Consider the following 23,222-nt stretch of genomic DNA (forward strand, 5'->3'; position numbering starts at 1 on the left):
AATGATTGATGCTTTTGGGGGTGAACAAGTTCAGCAATGATACTCACTAGACACCATGTTGGAAATGAAATATACAACCTGGGGAGAGTCCAGAGGGGAAAAACTTGGAGAAAATGAGGGAGGGGTGACACTGTTCATAAAGAAATGTACTCACAACCTGACTTATATAACTGTAACCCCTCAGCTTTACAATAAAATAAAATTTATTTTTTTTCCAGTCCTGGAGCATGAAGTCAAGGCCTGGGCTTGTTTTGCTCAAGGCTAGCATTCTACTACTTGAGCCACAGCACCACTTTCAGCTTTTTCTGTTTATGTGGTACTGAGGAATTGAACCCAGAGTTTCATGCATGCTAGACAAGCACTTTACCACTAAGCTACATTCCCAGCCCTTAAAATTTATTTTAAAAAAGAATGAAAGTCTTAATTAGGCACCAGTCTTAGCCAGTTTTGGCTTATGTCTGTGATGTCTTATATCCACTCAAGAGACTGAAATTTGGAAGAGCATAGTTCAAGGCTAGCAGTCCAGGCAAAAAATGTTTGCTAGACTCCATCTGCAAATAACCAGCATAAAACAGGGCTGGAGGAATGACCAAGTAATAAAGCACCAGTCTTGCAAGTGCAATACCCTTAGATCAAACACCAGCATGAGAGAGAAAAAGAGACAGACAGACAGCGAGAGAGAGATAGAGAGAGACAGAGAAAAGTAAAATTTTAGGACCCCTGAACTCATCACCTTCTAGAATTCAGAGTTTTAGATACCTATATATGACTGCCTACATGATACCTCCACTAGAATATGAAGACACATGCTATTAGTCTTAGCATCCTACACAGAATTCTTGAATTTTAACCACCCAACCACACCCACCATCCTGTGGGCTAAAGAGCACCTGTATCCCCAGTCCATCAAAAGCCATCTCTGATACTCTAGTCCCACACATACCACACTCACAGTGAGCTCTGTTGATTCCAACTGCAAAACACTGAATTCCCAAATATGCTATTAACCCTTTACTCTCTATATGGCTACAAACAAGAGTCCATTTATATGATCTATCTCTCTCCAGTGTTCTATGGTCTTATCCTTCTCCATTCTGTAGTCCATCCTCCAACCAGCTGGCAGAGCAACGTGGCAATAAGGCTCTGCACAGATCATGCCACTTACCACTTTTTAAACCTTAATCTAGTGACCTCTCTCTGCAACTGGAACAAAAGCCAGACTTTTCCTCACAGACTATGTTGTGACTTCTACATTCCTGCCTCACTTCTCTTCGTCCCTCACCTCTCATTCATCTTGTCCACTCCAATCAACCCTCTGTTTCTTATCTTGCTCCTTGTCCTTGCATGCACCTTCATTGTTCCGGGCCTTTGTATTTATTATTCCATTTACATAGAAGGGTATTTTTTTCTCTTGATCACCATATGGTGCCTTTCTAGCAACCCTCAGGTCACAATTCAAATAACACCACCTCTGTGTAGCCTTGGTTGACCTCTAAGCTAAAGCTACAAGTTAGCCATTTGCTACAACTTTAGTATGCTTTATCTTACAAAACACTTTAAAACGATCATACCTGAATATATATACATATATATGTATATATATATATATATATAAAATCTTCTTTGCTCCCTCCTTCCCTTTCTTCTCTCCTTTTCCCTTTTGAAATTATCTTGTTTTGTAACCTAGGCTGACCTTGAACTTGCAGTTGTCCTGTTAAATGCTGGGATTATAGTTGTCCCACCATACCTAGCCTGACATTTTCTTTCATATTTATTTGTTCATATGTTTAATATCCTCTTAGAACACAGAGGTTAATGTTTATAGAGAGCAGGACCTAGTGTGACTTGTTGATAATTTTATCCCCAGCACCTACAATAAGAAATAAATATTTGCTGAGGGACAGACCAAACAATAGATGCCGTTCAAGTCAGAAAACACTGAGTGAGGGCTGGGAAGGTGGCTCAGTGGTACCATGCTTGCCTTGCATACATGAGGCCCTGGGTTCGATTCCTCAGCACCACATAAGTAAAAAGCCGGAAGTGGCGTTGTGGCTCAAGTGGTAGAGTGCTAGCCTTGAGCTGAAGAGCAGACAGTGTCCTCGTCCAGAGTTCAGGCACCAAGACCAACAGACACACACACACACACACACACACACACACACACACACACACACACACACACACACACACACACACACACACACAGAGAAAACATTGGGTGAGGTGATAGAGAATAGAAAACTATGTAGCAGAAGTGAGGCCTTTTCTGCCTGGGATTCTCTGCTAGTGCTAATGTAAAAAAAACAATATATAACAGAGGACTCAGAAGCTTCAGACACTGGCTGGCAATAAAATAGATGATAGTCTAAATCCAAGCTCATAGTGACTAGGTGGAATCTGTGATTGGAAAGAGGAGTGCTAAGAGGCTTTCATAGGAAGGAAATAGCTGGGACTCCCTGGTCCCACTTTGTTTGAGGATTCTGAGTACTGATGGGGAAGAAGGGAAGCCGGCGACCCTTGGTTACTTTGGTCCTTCTCTCAGTCATCATGTTTGATCTTTTAGCCTTAACATACCTTTTCAGATCTGCTGGAGTTTATAAATATTTTTTATGTGTCTTCAGCAAGACTAGTTGCATGGTTGTGGGACCCAGTGCAGAATGAAAATGCAGAGCATCTTGTTTGAACACCATGAAGAACTTCAAGACACTAACAGAAGATCTTTAAAACCAAGTTCAGGATAATTCTATGAGTGGGGCAATGTGTGACTAAAAGCCCCTCCCACAGCTGCAAGTTTATACCTGCGCCTCCTCCTAGTTCAGGGCCCTGGCTGAGTGCATCCAGAACGTCCCTTACCCTACCTCGTAATTTTAGCTCCTTCCCTTTACCTTCTGTTTCTTATTGTTTTGTCTTTCTTGATCATTAAAAATGACACTAATATTTAGCTTGTTATTGCATTGGGGACTGAATGTAGATTTTTATAAGTTTTCAAGTACGCATTGTCATGCTGACATGATATATGGGTTGTTTTTTTAGCCAGATCCTCAAATGTGGGGATAGCCATGGAATGAGGCATTCTGAGCGCATTAGACGCATTACCTGACCTGACTGCAGGACAGCCCAGTTTCAAGGAGCTTCTCTAAAATAAAAATTACTGTCCTTTTCTCATTCAGTTCAATTTACTTTGGTCTAACATACTTATTAAGTAGATAATACATGAAGATAAATGGGACCCTGGATACAGTCTTAATGGCCCAGAGGGAGTAACATCTCAGAAATGCTTACCAGCTTGGAAACAAAATGATGTTCTTTAAAATATTATTGAGAAGTCAAGCCCATGTCATACCATTGGTACAAAATGTTCCAGAAGATGATAAGATGATAAGGTCTACAGTTAAGGGTATGCCCTCCTCCAACCTTTGTTGTCACCTTCCAATCCCAACTTTCTTCAGATATGGGCTTTTAAAAGTCTCATTCATAGATGAACAGCTGATTTTTAAAGACATTGAAGTTTCTGATAAGAGGAAATTTCCCTCCAGGCTTCCACCTTCTGACAACTGGCATGCATGTCAGACCTCCCTTTAGTCACGGCAAGGCCACCCTGCCACCGGGTGTGAGATTATTTCCTTCCTGTCTCTCTCCTCATTGCATACGTTCCAATCTACCCCTGGGCATTAAAGCAACATGACATAAGAATATATTTTCTAAATTTGCATAAAATGAGAACTTCACAGATGGGCAGCACATGCTTCCCATAAGTCCAGTGTGAAAATGGCTCGATAGCACTTGTCGCTACACACATTCTTTCCACATTTCTGGCACACGTACATCTTAAACAAACAGGAATTGCGACAAGCAAAACAGATGGGCAACAAAAAAAAATAAAAAAGTTTCCAAGGCACGCATCCCAAAATTCTTCCTTGAACATGGTACTGTATCACTTGTCACAATAAATCTGAAACTAGTTTGGGTATTAACAGACAGTCTTTGCTGGAGGGAAAGCTCAAGATATTCATTTCCATAACTCAGGGGGGGAAATTGTTGGAAACACCTTTAGCCTCCCTTAATTATGGCGAGACACGCTCCAAACCAGCCCCCTGCCTATCGGTGACTTGCTAATTGTGTAGGAAGCTTTCTCTGGTGTCTTATGCTTTTGTCAGCACACAAAAATAGACGTGGTACCACTAGAGAGCAGGAATGGACTAAAGCATATTTCCTGGTCCACACACTGTCAAGCTCCATCCTTGATTTGTTTAGCTGAAGCAATGCTTTAGTCAGGTAGTTTCTTTGCAGATGTGTGTAGTTCCTATTGAAAGATAAGATATGATGATAGGTCTAATGAAATGTCTACATTTCTAAAGTCATGAAACCAGGGCTTTGGCCCTGCCTTTCTCACAGGCTACACAAATTCCTCAAGTTCTATGAACTTGTAACCTGTTTAGTCAGTTCATCAATGGACCCCATGGCTCAAATGATCATGCAGCAAGCTTGACACACTGTCCTCTCTCAAGCTACCAATCTTTCTCACACACTGGCTGAAGGTACCCTACAGAGGTACCCTACAGGTACCTTACATAGCAAAAAATATAATGGTCCCAAGTCTGCACTAGAATCTCACTGCAACACCTATATTTTTGCAGAGCAATCATTTTTCTACTGCTTTGAAAGCCACAGATGATAGATGTATCATTTATCTCTATCTAGCCACAGCTTCTTGGTGTTCTCCATGAAACTAGCATTTGTACAACTAACAGATGTATCTTGGACAATTTATCAATTTTCGACTGTAGAAACTGAAATTTCCAGTCATCTCCTAAAAGGTAGGTCTTCTAAAAAATGTTCCACTTCAGTTACCTTGTATTTGGGAATATACTGCACATGTCTATGTTAAACCTACGTAAATGAAATGACTATTGGCTGTGTTTATTGACATTAGCATACATGAGGGGCCAGGCACTGTTCCAAGCACTTTATTCATTTGAGAAACCCATGACATACATAAGATCATGCACAGAATACGATACTAAAGAATAAAGACAAAGACACTGTCCTCATCTGCACAGCTACAAAGTGGAAAAGCTCTTTGCAATTCTGGGGAAACTGGCTAAAGATTTAATGTTCTGTACTGCACACCAGTGGCTTATTCCTGCAATCCTAGATACTCAGCATGGCTGAGATCTGAGGATTGCAGTTCAAAGCCTGCCCAACAAGAAAGTCCAGAAGATTCTAATATCCCAATTAATCACCCAACTATTGAAAGTGAGTTGTGGCTTAAATGGTAGAGCACTAACCCTGTGAGATAAAGCTAAGTAATGGAGCCAAAACCCTGAATTCATGCCCCAAAAAGTAATTACCAAAAGTAATTAAATTTTTAAAAAATTAAAAAAGGACATTGGGTATCAAAAGGACACCAATTTAGATAAACAGTCTGTCATGGATAATCCCTATTGTTAAACATAGAGATTAAATATTATGCAAATAACATTCCCCCAACATGTATTGCTAAATTAGAGCATTGATCCCTTTTATTTATTTTTAATCAACCAGGTAAGCTTTCTAAACTCCAAACTCACCTTAAAGTTACTGGTGAAAAGATGTCATTGTGACATGGTGGGCCACAGGGGACAAATTCCAATAATTCACAACAGTATGGTGGAATCTTTTCTTCCTGTTTGCAGGAAAAGGCAAGCTTGGGGAGCCAAATCCCTCATCCAGATAATTAGCAACTATCCAATCTGTTAATTGAGGACATGTGTGCCAAACCTTTTTGGCAACCTCAGTCAGACAGTTGTCGGGTGGTCAGTCAGTCAGTCAGTCGTCACAGTTATTGAGTGCCAGAGTAAGCTCGGCCCTACGTTAACTTTACATTGAAGACAGATCAGATGTGCTCTTTGACTTGAAAGAATAAATGTGCTAAATCACTAGGAACTTGGCTCTTCTTAGTCCTAAATTTGGTGATGCTAAGAACAATATTATCTTATTAACCCTATCTCTTTTTAGGGTCTTCAATGAAATAACTACTCCTTTCTCTATTTTCACTGTAACTTGGGGAAAAATAGGACAAATTGGGCATGGCTATGTCTAAACGCTGGTAGCTCAACCCATAGAGGCATGAATGCTAACAAGAAAGAAATGGGTCCTTGGAAGGGATCATACACAATTGAGATATTTCATAAAGTTCTGCAGCCTTCTACTATGTTTCTAAGATTTCAGGGGAATTACCTGGGTCTCTTTCTCAAGACCAAACACAATCATTACATTAAAAAGATTGTCAGTCCCAGGGACTGACTTCCACAGGGAAGAGAAAGACAGCAAATAGGTCAAGGGAAAGCCATGGGACTGGATAAAGCAGGAGTGACAGACCATCAAATTGTGGACTAGAGCCAGTTTAGAAAATAAGAAGTATCCTACTTTTGGTATTCCAATAAAAATGTAGATATGTCTCCGTACCAGAGAGTAATATTCCTGTAAAGAGCATGCACTGTTTGGTTTGAAATGATCTTCTTTGCCTGGAGCTAGTGGCTCATGCCTGTAACCCTAGCTACTCAGAAGGACGAAACCTGAGGGTCAAAGTTTGAAGCCATCCAAGGCAGGAAAGTTTGTATGACTCTTCAATTAGCAGCAAAAAGCTGGAAGTGGAGCTATCTTAAGTGGTAGAATACCAATCTTGAGCTAAAAAGCTATGGGACAACACCCAGGCCCTGAGTTCAAATACTGGTTCTTGCATAAGAAGGGAAGGAAAAAAGAAAGGAAGGAAGGAAGGAAGGAAGGAAGGAAGGAAGAAAGGAAGGAAGGAAGGAAGGAAGGAAGGAAGGAAGGAAGGAAGGAAGTTATGGGAGGGAAGAAATGCTTTACTTGGAGTCAGAGACTAGCCCACTTAGTTTGAGTTGAACATACAATGGTAAAGAAAGCCCAAGCACTGAGGTAGTACAAGTTCAGAGCTAAGAGTAGCCTGAACAAGAGCAGTATTTCTGCCTGCCATTGGAGGACATTGCAGTTACATAGCTGTGTACATTGGACAAAGACTCATTGTGAAGAAATACACATGCAAGCCTTTCAAAATTAAGGTCAGTTTTAGTGAGTCACAACTTGCTGGGAAAACCATGTTTGTCAAACATGTGAAAAGTGAGTAGGATTCAGCCACAACTTATGTGCATGTGAATACCTCGACTGTAACACATTTGAAGGATTTTTTAGTGTGTTGTTAACTACTTTTACAGTTTTTAAAAAACTTCTACTTGACATTTGGAAGTGAAATGATATGTGCAAAACATGAGTCAGATGGTGTGCCTCTTGCTTTGTGAATGAACTGTATGTAGTCAGAACAAATTAGATCCATGGCTTCAGCTCTTCAGTCAGAGACCCACTAATTGTACTCCCAAAGCAACTGGTACATTGACCACATAAACCACCCAAACCAGTAATATTTCTGATGATGTTTAGTAAGCAAGAGGCAGTTTATTAATTGAGAGAAAAAAGGAATCATCTATGTTGCTCTGCTTAGAATTGTAGTTCCAAAATCCCATGGGTTCTCTGTCTTGTTAAGCATGGTACTTCCAGCACATAGTAGGCATACAATGAAAGCTCGGGCTCTGGAGTAAACATTCCTGCTCTAATTCCCATTGAAGCCTTTACACCTGACAGATTTGAGTGAGTTGCTGATGTGGGTTGCTGCACACATCTGTATTTTCCTCCTGAGACTACAGCAAGAATAGATCATCCATCTCAATGCACAGTACCTTCTGAGTCTTCTAAATTGGTCCCTGTGATGGGGAGCTTAATAACTGGAATTTACTTGAATCCTTTGTTTGAACGAGTTTCAGAGCTTACTCATCTATACTATGTCTGCTATGGGGACTATTAAGATTATATTTTATCCTCATGGTGTAGGGCTGAGGCTAGGGGTCACTTTTTTTCTGGCTTGGTTTTTACAACTCAGGGTCTAAGAAACAGAGCCTGAAATTCTTGAACATCAACATGTTGAAAACACACAGACAACAATTACACCATGAAATGACACAATAATTCCAGTAGTACCTGTCTACCTAAAATAATGATGAAATCTTACCCTCTAAGTTTCACTTCATACTTAATGCTAGGGAATAAATGATCACATATTTTTATTGAGTAAATATAGACTTTCCTGGCACAATGTTTGCTGGCTGTGTCTATTCTACCATGGTCCTTCTCTTCAATGTGTTTTTGGTTCTAAAATTATATCATGCATGTTCTTCCAAAAAACAAAATATTTATAATGCTCCATATATATATATATATATATATATGTAACATGTCTTTGTTAATTAATTGCATATTATTAATATATCAATTATATATAATTATAAAATAATTATATATTAGATTTATAATTATGTGCAATTATAATTAAATAAATAATTATATTATATAATTGTATATTTTATATAATTATAACATATAAGTAACTAATGTATTAATTAATTATATGTATTTAAGTAACATCTTACCGCAACAAAATACTTTCCTAAGTAACTTCTTTTTTTTTTTTGTCGGTCGTGGGGCTTGAACTCTGGGCCTGGGCGCTGTCCCTCAGCTCTTCAGCTCAAAGCGAGTGCTCTACCACTTGAGCTACAGCGCCACTTCCCTAAGTAACTTCTTAAATTGTATCTAAGTGTCAGACCTCTGTTGTAGATGATGCATGATGTTTATGATGTGACCTCCAACACTGCACATGGCCTGAGCCCTCCTCACAAGCATCAGTCTTCAAAACAGGCCTTGAAAGGGCTTCAGAAGGGCTGAGTTGTCTTCAGAGATGTGTGATCACATAGCAGGCAAACTTAAGAGACACCTAATGGACTTTGCAGGGTCTACGTACACTTCATAGAATTGTTGGTTCTCTCCACCTTCTGACCCATGAGTGAACAATTCACTAACAAATACAAAGGATGCCCACCCATGCTATCTGTAAACTATTGAATATGATTGGCAATCTGTACCCACAGACCCTGCATCTGTGATTTTACACACTCATGGGCAAAAAAATATTACATAAAAAGTCTCTTCTACTGGATATGTACAGCTGTTCCCCTCGCCATGATCTCCTGAACTATATAGTATGACAACTATTTGTATGACATTTGCATGGTATTGGAGCTATAAGTAATTTAGACATGGTTTATTATACAGAAAGAAGTGTGTAGGCTACATGCAAATACCACACTATTTTATAATTTGAGTGTCCATAGAATTAGGTATCTATAGGGTGTCCAGGAGTCAATTTCCCAAATATATACAGAGGTAACTACATTTGTATAACAAAATTTAGTATATGTGAATTATGAATTCCAGAAAATATATGAATTCACAAATGTGTATATTTTTAAACATTTTAATTGAAGGATGTTTTTGTTCGTTGTTAGAAATACTAGAATTTGAACGCAGGATACACTGCACTTTCTAGACAGATTCTCTACTACTTGAGCCATACCCCCAATCTTTTTTACATAGTTATTTTTGTATGGAATCTAACATTTGTGCCCTGGTCTAGTCTGGACCATACTCCTCCAACTTATACTTCCCATAAAGTTGAGATGACATGCATGAGCCACCAGGCCCAGACCCACCAGACCCTTCCTTTCAGTAAGATTGATTTCTGAAATAAAGGCATCATCAAGAGTATGTTCTTTTTAAAAGCAGTGGAGGAATTCTTCCTTTCCCCTTGCCAGCTCTTTTTTTTTTTTTTTCATTTTGAAGAAATTTTTATTGTTATTAATAATTTTACAAAGGGATAACAATTCCATGTTAGATTATGAGTACAATGCTTCCGTGAAAGAATATCTCAAGAATAAAATCCTGAAGAAAAATTAATGACAGTAACTACTGTTGAAACTTAAAACTTCTATGACCAAAATATATCATTAAGACAGGCATTAGTGGTTCACACCTATAATCTTACCTACTCAGAAGATTGGGAATTGAGGCTAAGGCAGAACAGTCTGTGAGATTTCACCACAAAAATAAGCATCACAAAGCAGAGCATAAATATGTATGGGTCAAATAATAGAGCCCAGTAAGCAAGGAAGCCAAGAGAGCAGAAGTCCTTGAATTTAAATTTCAGAAAGAAAAATAAGACAATAGACAATGTTAACATTCCTCAAAACAGAAGTAGACAAAGACATCTTCTTTAGCATTTTGGTTTAATAGTTTCCAAGAGTACAACATTAACTTCAGAGATTTACCTAATTGACAAAGTAATAAATATTTAGAAACTCACGAGAGAGAGAGAGAGAGAGAGAGAGAGAGAGAGAGAGAGAGAGAGAGAGAGAGAGAGAGAAACAGGGGCAGTTAAATACTTTTCTCTCTCTCAAACATAAGAAAATCTGAGGAGATTATTGTTTTTACTAATCAATCTATTGAATTATATTATATATACATTGCATATATAGATAAAACTATATGTTCCAAATAATTATGGTAGTTGAGTTCACATCCATCTTTTTTCTAAGAATGTTGATGCAGTTATAGCTTATGAGCTTTAAAACATTTGAATTTTCACAGACTGGATTCCATCCTGTAAAGTACAACAGTCATAAGGATACCAGCCCCTTGTATAATGGTTACTCCATAATATAATTATAGGTCCATCCTGTAACCTACAAGGAAGAAGTTGACAGCATTGAGGAAATTATCAAGGATTTAGAATCCCAGAATGCTTAGTTCAAAGTTTGTCGTACCTTTTCCTCATGGTGCAATCTCAGGAAGATAATTTAACTTCGGTGAATCTGTTTGCTGGCCTATAGAATGAAGGTAATGACAGTATCATCCTCACTGAATTATCACGAGGATTAAATAAGGATCTATGGTGAAGTGTTTTGTTCATCGTCATTTTCCTTGAAACAGTAACTCATCTCTCTACCAGTTGAACGTGAAAGATGCTTACCACATGACATTGTCTGGAGGGAATACTGGCTCTGATGAAGGAGGAAAGATTACCACTGGAAACAATAGCAAGCAGAAACACATTTGCACACATCCATACCAGCAGAGAAATCTAAGTTGCATTATGCAGTTGAGATTTATCGGGTCTGAGGAGGCAATCAGTAAGGGTGAGGGATGGGGGGATGATGGATCGCTTTCCCTGGGCCTTGGGGTATGGCATTTAGATCAGTCCCTTGCCAGCTCTTAATGCTTGCATTTCTCAACTGGCAGGTGCCTTAATCTCTGCATTTGTCTTCACATGGTTTTCCCATGTACCTCGACTTCTTTTAGCCAGCTTCCAGTGTGGCCTGATCTTAACTAATTACAGCAGGTCCTCCATATTGATGGATTCCGCCAAGTATGGATTGAAAAGATAGAAAAGGAAAAAAATGTATCTGTACTTGGTCTATATAGACTTTCTTCTTGCCTTTATTTCCTATGTAATATGGTATAGCATTATTTACATGATATTCAGTAATGTAAATAATACAAAGATGATACACAAAAATGTATGGATAGCCTTAGGCAAAATACTATGTAATTTTAATATAAGCGACTCAAACAATTGTGGCTAGCTATCCATGAGGGTTCTAGAACCAGTTCTTCATGTACACAACAATCCTGCTTCCAAACAAGGTCACATTCTTTTTCTTTTTCTTTTTTCAGTCATAGGGCCTGAACTCTAGGCCTCAGCTCTTCAGCTCAAGACTAGAACTCTACAACATGAGCCACAGCACCACTTTTGGTCTTTTTTCTTCTTATGTGGTGCTGACGAATCAAACCCAGAGCCTCATGAATGCAAGGCAAGCGCTCTACCACCGAGCCACCTTGCCAGCTCCACAAGGTCACATTCTGAGATACTAGGAGTTGGGGCTTGAGCATATTTTTTTGAGATGGATACAAATTGAACTCCTAACCAAAGTAAATCTTGAAATAGAGCTACATATGTTGCAAACTCAAATAGAAGTGAAAGACTGCATTTAACTCTACAAGCTCTTTGGTCAGACTGTTTTCATTTTCTGGGTGTCTCTCTAAAAGAATAAATTATCTACAGTAATTGTCAACTTTTCCAGTCTGAAATTAGGAGTCAATCTGGGCAAAAGACATGTCTAAGCAGTAAGAGATGACTTCAGGAGCTCCCATCTTCTAGAACAGTTATTTAGAAAGCTGTTGACCATAATACTATATTGAACCCTATATTTTTTTAATCTAAATTATGATATCTGTTCAATAAGACTGTCTTCATGAAAAGAAAAAGAATTAAAGTGCACAATGGATAGTAAAGAGGAATTTTTGTTAGTTCTTTCAAATATATAAAGTTAAATGCTTTAGACAGGTGCCAATGGCTCATACCTGTATTCCTAGCTACTTAGGAGGCTGAGATCTGAGAATGATACTTTCAAAAAAGCAGGAAAGCCCATGAGACTCTTAACTCCAATTAACTGCCAAAATGCCAGCAATGGAGCTATGGGGTACGTGATAGAACACTAGCCTTGCCTTCAGAGAAAGCAGCCAGGTCTCAAGTTCAAATCCTAGGAGCAGTGTGTGTGCACACACACTAGCTGTATTAATTTGGAGTGTTTTGAAGTGTGATGACAGTCAAGTACCATTTGTAATGCCTTTCTTGAAAATAAAAATACTATAATGACAAATTGTTTCTTGGGCTGGGAAGGTGGCTCAGTCAGTGGTAGATTGCTTGCCTTGCATGCATGAGGCCCTGAGTTCGATTCCTCAGCACCACATACACAGAAAAAGCCAGAAGTGGGCGCTTTGGCTCAAGTGGTACAACACTAGCCTTGAGCTGAAGAACTCAGGGACTGTGCCCAGGCCCAGAGTTCAAGCTCCACAACCAGAAAAAAAAATTGTTTCTGAAATGTGGTTAAAATGACAAATAACAGATCATGGAAAAATACAGCTTAAGACAAAAATTCTTGTCAATGTTTTTTTTTTAACTTGAGAGAAAAGTATCAGCTTGTCTTTGCCTCAGAAATTAAGGAGAAAAAAAAGTTCACCTTGTACTTATTAAAGTGCTTTATTGTTTTCTTTTTTCTTGCTTTTCTTTCTTATTTTCCCTGTTGTATTTACCATATAAAAGAGATTAGAACTCTCTCTCTCACCTCCTCTCCCTCTCTCTCTCCCTCTCCCCCTCTCCCTATCCCCCCTCTTTCTCTCTCCCTCTCTCTCCCTCTCTCTCTCTCTCTCTCTCTCTCTCTCTCTCTCTCTCTCTCTCTCTCTCTCTCTCTCTCTCACACACACACACACACACACACACACACACACACACACACACACACACAAATCAACCCTGTGCGATATAGACTATTCCCTGCCTGACACCTAGTGGTAATTTCTTATAATTACAGATTTTGACCTGTGAGAGTTTTTCAGGAAAAGTACATGGAGGAAAAAGCACATTCAGACATGCCATTCCATGACTTCAGAACATGAATAGATTACCAAGAACTGACCTTACAAAGTTGAAAGATGAGCTCTAGTGATAGAGCCTCTTTAATGTGGTCATAATGATACCTAATAAATAAGAGACAGAAAATTATTCTAGTAACTTTGGAAATATCACTTCACATTTCTTGTTTTTTGGAGAAAATAATGGAAATTGATGTATAGCTTTGAAATTAGAAAAAATCAGAGTAAGAACTGCCCCAGTACTGGCAATAAACAAACAAATGAATAGATAGATAGATAGATACATACATAGATACATAGATACATAGATACATAGATACATAGATACATAGATACATAGATAGATACATAGATACATAGGAAAAGAACATTAGCATCTGCAGTTGAAATGTGAAAAGAGGAAAATGAGCTGAATCCTCATAATCAGGAGCAAGTAGGGACAGTGAAGAAGCAGAAACCAGAACATGCATGAAGAGGCCATATTATAATTTAACCTAACTGATTGTTAAGCTATTCTTCCCATTTAGTCTTAAGTGACTTGTCAACCAGTGGGAAGCTACCCTAAAAGTCTGATTTCTGTGTGACTTGGTACGGGTTTCTTGAGTAATAAAAAATGACTAGCCAAATCTGAAATGCAGGAAACAGTCCCACCTTCTCTTATTAGTTCAAAGTGTTATGGTAAGAATGAATGCAAAAAAAAAAGCATTCAATGCTTTAAAGTTACTATACAAGTAGAGAATTATAATGTAGCCTCTCATATTTTCTGCCTTGTTTTGGTACAGATTATCAGAGCAGGAAAATACTAGGGCCTATTTCTATTATTGCCACACTGCACAAACCTGTCTAAATGAAAAAATAACTAAGTACACTCCATCAGAGCAGAATATTTCATTAGACTTCCTTCTTTCTCTCCTCAGTTTAGGCTGAAAAATGGGTGATCTTGCCCTTCAATCCAGAGAAAGATGTAAGGTCATCTATCCAGGGTTTTTCCAGCAAGTATATGACCTTAGCCCTCACTAAAAGCCAATGCTTCACTGATAGAATAATGGAGAATGTGGAAAGGGTAACAGTGCAGTCACAAAGCAAGCATGGTGTGGGGTACTGCTGGGTGCAGGAAGATGGGGAAGAGGGTTATCAGGATACTTCAGAGAATATATCACAGACCCCATGAAAGCTAAGAGCTGCGCTTCTCCCCTGAAAACATTTGTGGCATACAGATTGCTGGCTACCCCTAATGAGAGCAAGGAGAGAGGGCCAGATTTCCAGGGTTTGAAGACTTTTAAAAAGGACAAAATATGTCCCATGTATCAGAATAAAAATAAGGAAAAGTAGATTCAGGGAACCTCAGCTCAGATCCTAATTGCTACTAGACAGTTCCCTTTGCTGAGCCCCTGTTTCCTCATATGACGGGCTTCATCATCTTCCTTCCATTGTCTTAGTTACTAACTGGTCCATCTATCCAACTTGAACCTAAATTATTTGCTCTATGCAAATAATATGCTACTATATGGTTACTGAAAACTGCATGTGCTCCTCCAAAAGCAGAATATAAATGTCCTCTAAATCCATATACGATTTTAGAATTGACAAGTAGTTTAGACAATTCATGGTAGCATCTGTTCCAAAGTAAGACTTACTGGAACTAGAAATGAGGTACACCTGTACAAGGCTTTACAGAAGCTACTAGAAAAAATTCTTTTGGGTGGCACGTTGTGCATTGGTATTATTACTTTAGTAATGCCTGCTTCAATAAATACTTTGACCAGTTCTTCCAATCCTTATAACAATTTAGCCTTTCTCTTTTACCTTTTGTATTATTTTTTGCTATGTTTCATCGTTATCTCTATTTCTTATGCATTTATATTTCATAAACTCTAAAAGACTATTGTTTTAAGAAATGCGTATCTATTTATATTTGTTTACATTTTTCTCCTTTTTTTTGTTGTCAGTCATGAGGCTTGAACTCTTGGCCTAGGCACTGTTCCTCAGCTCTTCAGCTCAAGGTTAGCACTCTACCACTTGAGCCATAGCACCACTTCTGGTTTTCTGGTGGTTAATTGGAGATAAGAATCATGAACTTTCCTACCCGGGCTGGCTTTGAACCATGATCCTTAGGTCTCAGCCTCCTGAGTAGCTAGGATTACAGGTGTGAGCCACCAGCACCCGGCATTTTTCTCCATTTTTATCTGCTCTAGTGTCCTTTATTTATGTCCTGTTTCCCATATGGAATTTCATTTCTCTCTCACTTAAAAAGCTCACTTAGCTGGATGTCAGTAGCTCAAGCCTATAATCCTGGGGACTCAAAAGGCTAAGTCTGAAAGTCTTAGTTTAAAATCAGCCTGGATAGTCAAATCTGAGAGACTCTTGTCTCCAGTTAACCTGCAAAAAAATAAGCCAGAGTTGGAGATGATGCTCAAGTAGTAGAGTGCCAGCCTGGAGTGAAAAAGAGAGAGCCTAGGCCCTGAGTTCAAGCCCTAGTCCTTGCACATGTGCACACACACACACACACACACACACACACACCACACACACACACCACACTTGCTTAAAATTTTTTTCATGTAGGCACACAGATAATAATTCTTCCACTTTTTGTTTCTCTGAAACTGTATTTATTTTATTTTTATTATTGAGCATATATTCTCTTACTATAGGAACTTCATTGCATTTCATTTTCACCATTTATATAGAAAGACAGCTATCATTGTATTACTCCTTTGAAAATTGTTTTCTTATTCTGTTTTTAAGATTTTTTTCTTTGTCATTTGATTTTACTGATGTAATTAGACATGGATGTTGTATTTATTTGCTCAAGTATTACTTCTAGAACTTTCCTGTTTACCTTTCACATAATATCCTATATACATTTTCTGTTCTCCACTGTGTTCGCAATCCTTTCTTTCCCTGCTTATGTCCTGATACCCAATTTTCCAACCTTTAGATCTTCTCTCATTGTCAGTTTAAATCAATTTATTACACTTCAGTTAAAACTCTATAATTTAATTTTAGAATTTACAAAACTTGACTAAGTCTTTTCTGCCTTTTTCTTATAAAATAGACTCTGATTTTCCATCTTCTCTTTGATTTTTTTTGTCATATCAACCATAGCTATTTTAAAATTCCTGTATGACAAACTTTAATATTGGAATTCCCCAATGGATATTTTAGTGCTTGTTTATTCTTTTAACTTATAGTCTGTTGGTGTCATGGTTTTATTTTCATGACAAATAATTTTGTTTAAAATGCCAGGAAGAGGACTTCAGCCCTAGTCTGAGTACTACCAGGCTGCTGAAATGTCTTCTTAGTAGTTAGGCATTTTACTGTTGTTTGCTTCTATTTCACATCTCCTTCTAGTGCCAAGGACAATTGTGATTGATAGTTTAACCTAGTTCTTGGTGATTTCTCCATCCAGCCCAATCTGCTTTGATATGCTAAAGTGAGACTGTATTGCTCAGCTCAAAAGAACTGAGACTAAATCCCCTTATCCTGAATACTGGATAATGCTTTTAGGTGAAAATAAATCCTAGAATGAATTCAGCCCTTATCTCCATAGTCTCCTTCCCCTCAGAAATCAGGCCTTCACTCCCTTTCTGTGTTGATTATTCCCAAATGTTTTCAAATAACTATTTTGCTTATGTTCCCCAGATCTTATTGTTTTCAGTGGGAAAATTAAACTGACATTGTCTTGAAAAGTGTCTTTAAACAGAAGCACTATGTCAACAAAAAAGGGAAGACAGGAGGAATGGAAGAAAGAGACAAATCTTCAGCTGGCAGGAATGCTTCTTAGATGGTAGCAATCATCACCCTAATATTAGAGCAAGGTCTGCTTTGTTTACAGCTCTGTTTTGTAGTACACCTTTTAGTGACCAATGCTTAAAAAAACCTGATTAGGGCAGAGTCACATACTGTAGCTCAGGAAAGAGCCTTTCTTTCAACCATTCAATAAACAGATTTTCATCTTTACTGAGAGTTTTGTTTTGTTTTATTTTGTTTTTGTCAGTCATGGGGGCTGAACTCTGGGCCTCAGCTCTTCAACTCAAGGCTAACGCCCTACCACTTGAGCCACAGCACCATTTCCAGCTTTTTTCTGCTTATGTAGTGCTGATGAACGGAACCCAGGGCCTCATGCATGCAAGGCAAGCCCTCTACCACTGGCCAACTTCCCAGCTCTACTCAGAGTTTTAAAAATACTACTTTTTCAGATGCTTAGAGTCAGTAGACTTGAGAGACACCAGAGTGAGTTCACATGGCATCTGTCTTAGATTTTTGGAGGTACTCTGTATCTAGGGTTTTCATTCTTCTACTAGAATGTCACTATCTATTCTTCTTACCTTGGAAATCAAAGATCATGCAGGTCAGTCTCTCCAAATGCAAAGAGAAAGACTCCTCCACCCTCTAGATCCCATTCTCACTCCATAAGGTGTGCATCTACCTTTATATGGCTTTCTAGTGCTCTGGTTGGGAGTTCTGTCCACTGTGGATCATACAACATCCCATGTTAAGATGCCACATGGTAATCAGCTGATCATGGCTTCAAACCCTGAGATACAAGTCTTCCACAAGTTCCAAAGTTCTTCCACAAGAGGAACTAGGCAGAAAGCATGCAGACTTCTGAATTTTCACAGCTGAGCAATGGGACCATGGCATTTGCGTAGGGTCTTTACCCAAGGCTCTCTCCTGATCCCTGTGGCCATTTTTTACAGCTCTTACTCTTCTATTAGCACCTCTGAAATGAAGATCCTCAGGACCCTAAAATAATAGGCTTCTCTCTAAGACTTCCCTTCTTCCTAAGTCCAGGGAGATTTCCTTCAGCTTGGGGACATGGGTGAGGAAGAAGCTAACTCTCCTCAATTCTTGCCTAAGACACTGTGTCTGCACTACTTAATCTCCCCTTTCCCTTAAAGGCTTACAAGGCCCTCCCTAAACTCTTTCCAAAATACTTTCATGACAGTTAAACCAAAGCTCACAAAACAGCTGAGTCTACTTCTTATTTTCCCAAAATCAGGAATTTAAACTTTAATTCCTTTTAGTATAGTAAGGAAAGAAACAAGTTTTCATATGTGTTCTGAACATTCCTACAACACACACACACACACACACACACACACACATATGCCCTATATGCCCTATATGTTTTTCCTTCCTGTAGTCCCTACCCTGGTGTAAAATCCTTACTCTAGTTTTTTGTTGTTGTTCTTGAAGAAATATAATCCCTTCCCAAGATGGCCTGGTCAGAGGCTACTGTTGTCTTAAAACAACATGCTACCAGCCTGCAATTACGCTAGATATGCATGCTCCTTTTTCTTTGGGGATTTTTGCCTCCCTCCCTCCCTCCTTCCCTCCTCCCTTCCCTCCCTCCCTCTTTCCTCCCTCCCTCTCTCCCTCCTCCCTCCCTCCCTCCCTCCTCCCTCCCTCCCTCCCTCCTCCCCTCCCTCCCTCTTTCCCTCCCTCCCTCCCTTTCTCCCTCCTCCCTCCCTCCCTCCTTCTTTCCCTCCCTCCCTCCCTCCCTTCCCTCCTTCCTTCCTTCCCTCCTTCCTTCGGAAAATAAAAATTTGTAATATTATTGACTCTACCTGAATTGGGAAGCTGTCTCATTTTGCCACTACTCAAAATTACATGTTTTCTAATTTTGCACTTATAAAATGCAAAATAGCTGAGTGCCAGTGGCTCTCACCTGTACTCCTAGCAACTCAGAAGGCTGAGATCTGAGGATCCCAGTTTGAAGTAAGCCCCTAGAAAAGTCCATGGGACTCTTACTCCAATTAACCAGCAAAAAGCTGGAAATAGCTCAGCACCCAGGACTGGGACAATAAAATAAAAGAAAGGAAAAAAAAGAAAAATCTCTATGATTCAAAAACGATTGTTCACCAAAACAATCTATTAAGTCTGCATCAAAATAGCTATGTCAGGGCTGGGAAAGTAGTTTAGTGATAGAATGTGAACTAATCATACAAAGGCCCTAAGTTCAAGCCCCAGCTCAACTTTTTTTTAATCTATGTCATAGCCACTCAAAGAAGAGCTTTTTCACTGAACATGCATACACAAACACTCACATACCTACAAAGTACACTCACATATATGTGCATACACAGACATTTTCATACATACATATATACATTCACATACTCAGACATGCACATTCACACCAACAAATAGAGCTCTTAACCAAAAGTAAAATATTGACGATGTCTAAACTTCATAGTTGCCTTATTACTATAATAGATTGACTTTTAGAAATTATGAACTTTCCTGGCACTGGTGGCTCACACCTGTAATCCTACGTACTCAGGAGGCTGAGATCTGAGGATCACACTTAGAAGCTAGCCCAAGCAGGAAAATCCATAAGACTCATCCCCAATTAACCACCAAAAAGAAAGAAAGAAAATGGAACTGTGGCTCAAAATTCAAAATGATAGCGTACTAGCCTTGAGCTGAGAAGCTCAGGGACAGCACCCAGGTCCTGAGTTCAAATACTTGACTACCAAAAAAAGTTGTGAACTCCTTAAAGTCTTAGGAATAATTTTATAACAATGCAAAAATATAAATAAAAGTTACTGAAGAGGAACTTATCAAAATACATTAACTTGGAATAATCTGTAAGTACTAGTTGAAAATTACATATGGTTTTTAGATTTGAAAAATTTCATAGGCTTATCATTTCTGGAACAAATTTCCCCCATGACAATACTACTCAAGGAAATACCTCTTCAAGCATTTATATCATCTCTCCTTCCTTCCTCCTTCCTTCCTTCCTTCCTTCCCCCTCCCTTCCTCCCTCCCTCTTTTTCTTTCTTTCCTTCATTCTTTCCTTTCTTTGTATAGATATTGGGTCTTAACCTCAGGGACTAACATTCTTAATCAGCTTTCCTATTCATGGTTAGTGCTCTACCACTTGAGCCATGCTTCCAATCCAGCATGTTGCTGGTTAATTGGTGATAGAGTTTAGTGGATTTTTCTGCCCAAACAGGCATCAAAGCCTAATCCTCCAGACCTCAGCCTCCTGAGTAACTAAATTATACCTGTAAGCCACTGGTGTCTAACTAGGACTGTATCTTTATAAACCCATAAGTACTTCAATAATGGACCCTCTTAACTGAGTGAGGGAACGTTCATCTTTTAGAATGCCAGTATTGGCTCATTCCCATACAGCACAAGCTGTTTACTTGGTTTCTGATTTTTCTTGAAACACAATAAGACTTCATTATATGAATTATCACTTAAGCATCAATCTTAGAAGCAAACTCTACAGGGCATTACTTATGAATGTTGAGGGCTTAATGATTCAAATTCAGCTTTGCTCACATCTGCAATAATTATCACTACTAAAGAGAACAGACTTTAGAGAACAAGATGTTAAAGTAATGTTCTGAAGAATTTTGAAAATTAAATGTGATGCTTTCTCCTACACATTTCTCAACAAATAATTAGACTCCTAATGACTTTATCAGGAAATCTGAAGTGGAGTGGTGGGTAAATTTGGGGACAAATTATATAATATATGATATTTGTGGAAAATTCAGAATGCAGCTCTACTGTCTCATTCTAAAGGCATGCCTAATGTCAAGATATGCTTCAAATTATAATTTACATTTTTCTTTGAAAGTAGAGGAAAACAAATAGCCCCTTCTCAATTGTATATACAGTTGAAGTTTCCTTTTATTTTATTTTTCAGGGTAATGATGAAATTAAAGGCATCATATATCAAGCAAGTATGCCCCTGCTGAGTTGTATCCTAGTTGTATCCCTTTAAATGTAGGTAGAAGCTACACTTCAGGAAAGAATGTGCATACAAATACATGGGAATCATGGATGGATAAGTACTGATAGAATATTGGCTAATGCATGGAAAGCAAAGCACAGTCTAGCAAGTGATGAACCAGTTATTTAAAAAGCATTTAGTTATTATTTCTTAGCTGCTAATCAATATTCTCAGTGTGTTATATACATACCATTCATGTTTCCCTTAATGTCCTTTTAAGTAACTAGGTTCAGCATTGATAACTCCATATGGTAAGGAAACTGAGGCAAAGGTCAACAAAGGTCAATGAAGTAACTGTTCCAAGGCCACATGCAGAAGAGACAAACTCTTCTATATGCTCAAACATCAAGCTGACCTGCAGTCATTCAATGCAAATACCATATTCACTTGGACCAGAGCCACAGTAGATACAGAACCAGGATGTTAGACTAGAGATGCATCTATGCTTATTTCGTCCCAGAGCAAAAAGTGGGAAACAATGTTAAACCCCAGCATGAAAGGTTTGGACATAAGAAATTCTAGTAAATCAGCATTAAAAAGCCATTCAAATTCTTTCTTTTCTAATCTTATTTTATAATAAGTATAAAAAGTGCCCTTTATTCTTGACTGAGAATACTGTGCTAAATGAAAAGAATGAAGATATAAAAAATCTGTATCTTAAATAATTCCAATTTTGATAAATGTGTATGGCTAGACAGGTCTGTGCAACCTTAAAATATACTAAAAAGTCACAAAAATTGACTAAGACTAGAGATATACCCCATGGAAGTTGGGACTCTATATGTAAATTTATGGATTTTTTGATCTTCTTTACTTTTCAGTTATTTCTGTAAGAGGAGGTATTGCTTCTGAAATAAGACCACAGTTGATTGGAAAAAATAAAAGAATATCCAAAAGACAGTTTAATTATGAACTACAAATGACAGTGGAGCCTGCAGACTCAGGTAGACAGGGGTGATGCAAATACCTTAGAGCGCCAAGTTCCTTGTGTGAGCCCATCAGGCCTGGCCCAGGTACCAGGGGAAGCTGAGCCTGTAGAGTGTTAGTCTTCAGCACCTATACCCAGAGAACGCTGTAGAGCCACATTACTCAGAACGGAGAGAACACAAATTGCACACACAAATAATCCCCATAAGGAACAGAGTAGTCTGTGCACTGAATGAATGAAATAGAACAAAGAGAGAAGGGAATAAGAAAGGAAATGAGCTGAGGTAGAGCAGTTAGTCTTTTGCCATCTCTTCCTGTCCTAGGTGGGAAGTCTCTATGATATTTGCATAAAGATGCAGTATGCATTAGCAGCAGTCAAGATTGCCAGGATGAGCCAAATATGGAGATCCTTTGGAGTTATCAAAGACAAAGACTCCAAAGTTGGGAGATTTTTTAAAAATAGTTTTTACTAAAGCGGTCTTTCACTTTTGGTTAGATTTTTTTCCCTAGATTTTTTGTTCTTTTTAGGCTATTGCAAATGGAATTGTTTTCCTGATTTCTTCTCTATCTGCACATTGTTGGTATACAGAAAAGCTACTGGGTTTTGTGGGCCAAATTTGTATCCTGATACCTTGCCAAAGTTATTGATCAGCTCTAGAAGCTTGGGGTGGAGACTATAGGGTCCTTTAGATATAGGATCATGTCTTCTTTAAATAGAGATAATTTGGCTTCTTCGATGTGAATCCCTTTTATGCATTCCTCTTGCCTTTTTGCTTTGGCTAGGAATTCCAGTATTATACTGAAGAGGACTGGAGGAAGTGAACATTGTTCTCTTGTTCCTGATTTTAGAGGACATGGTTTTAGTTTTTCACTATTTAGTATGATGCTGGCTTAGGTTCATCATAGATAGCCTTTGTTACATTGAAGTATATTTCTCCTATTTCTAGTTTCTCCCAAGCTTTCCTCATGAATAAAAAATTCTGGATTTTGTTGAAGGATTTTTCCGCATCTGATGAGAAAAAATTATGTAAAGTGAAGGGAGTCAGGCTCAGAGAGACAAGTGGCCTATGTTTCTCTCATGTGTGGAAGTGGAAGCTAGATCTAAAATACATGCATAAATGATTGTACATTCAAAGGTTAATGTGCATAACATGAACAA

The sequence above is a fragment of the Dipodomys spectabilis genome, unplaced genomic scaffold (genome assembly GCF_019054845.1).
Source record: "Dipodomys spectabilis isolate Male_0828 unplaced genomic scaffold, ASM1905484v1 ptg000015l, whole genome shotgun sequence".
In the NCBI taxonomy this organism is placed as follows: domain Eukaryota; kingdom Metazoa; phylum Chordata; class Mammalia; order Rodentia; family Heteromyidae; genus Dipodomys; species Dipodomys spectabilis.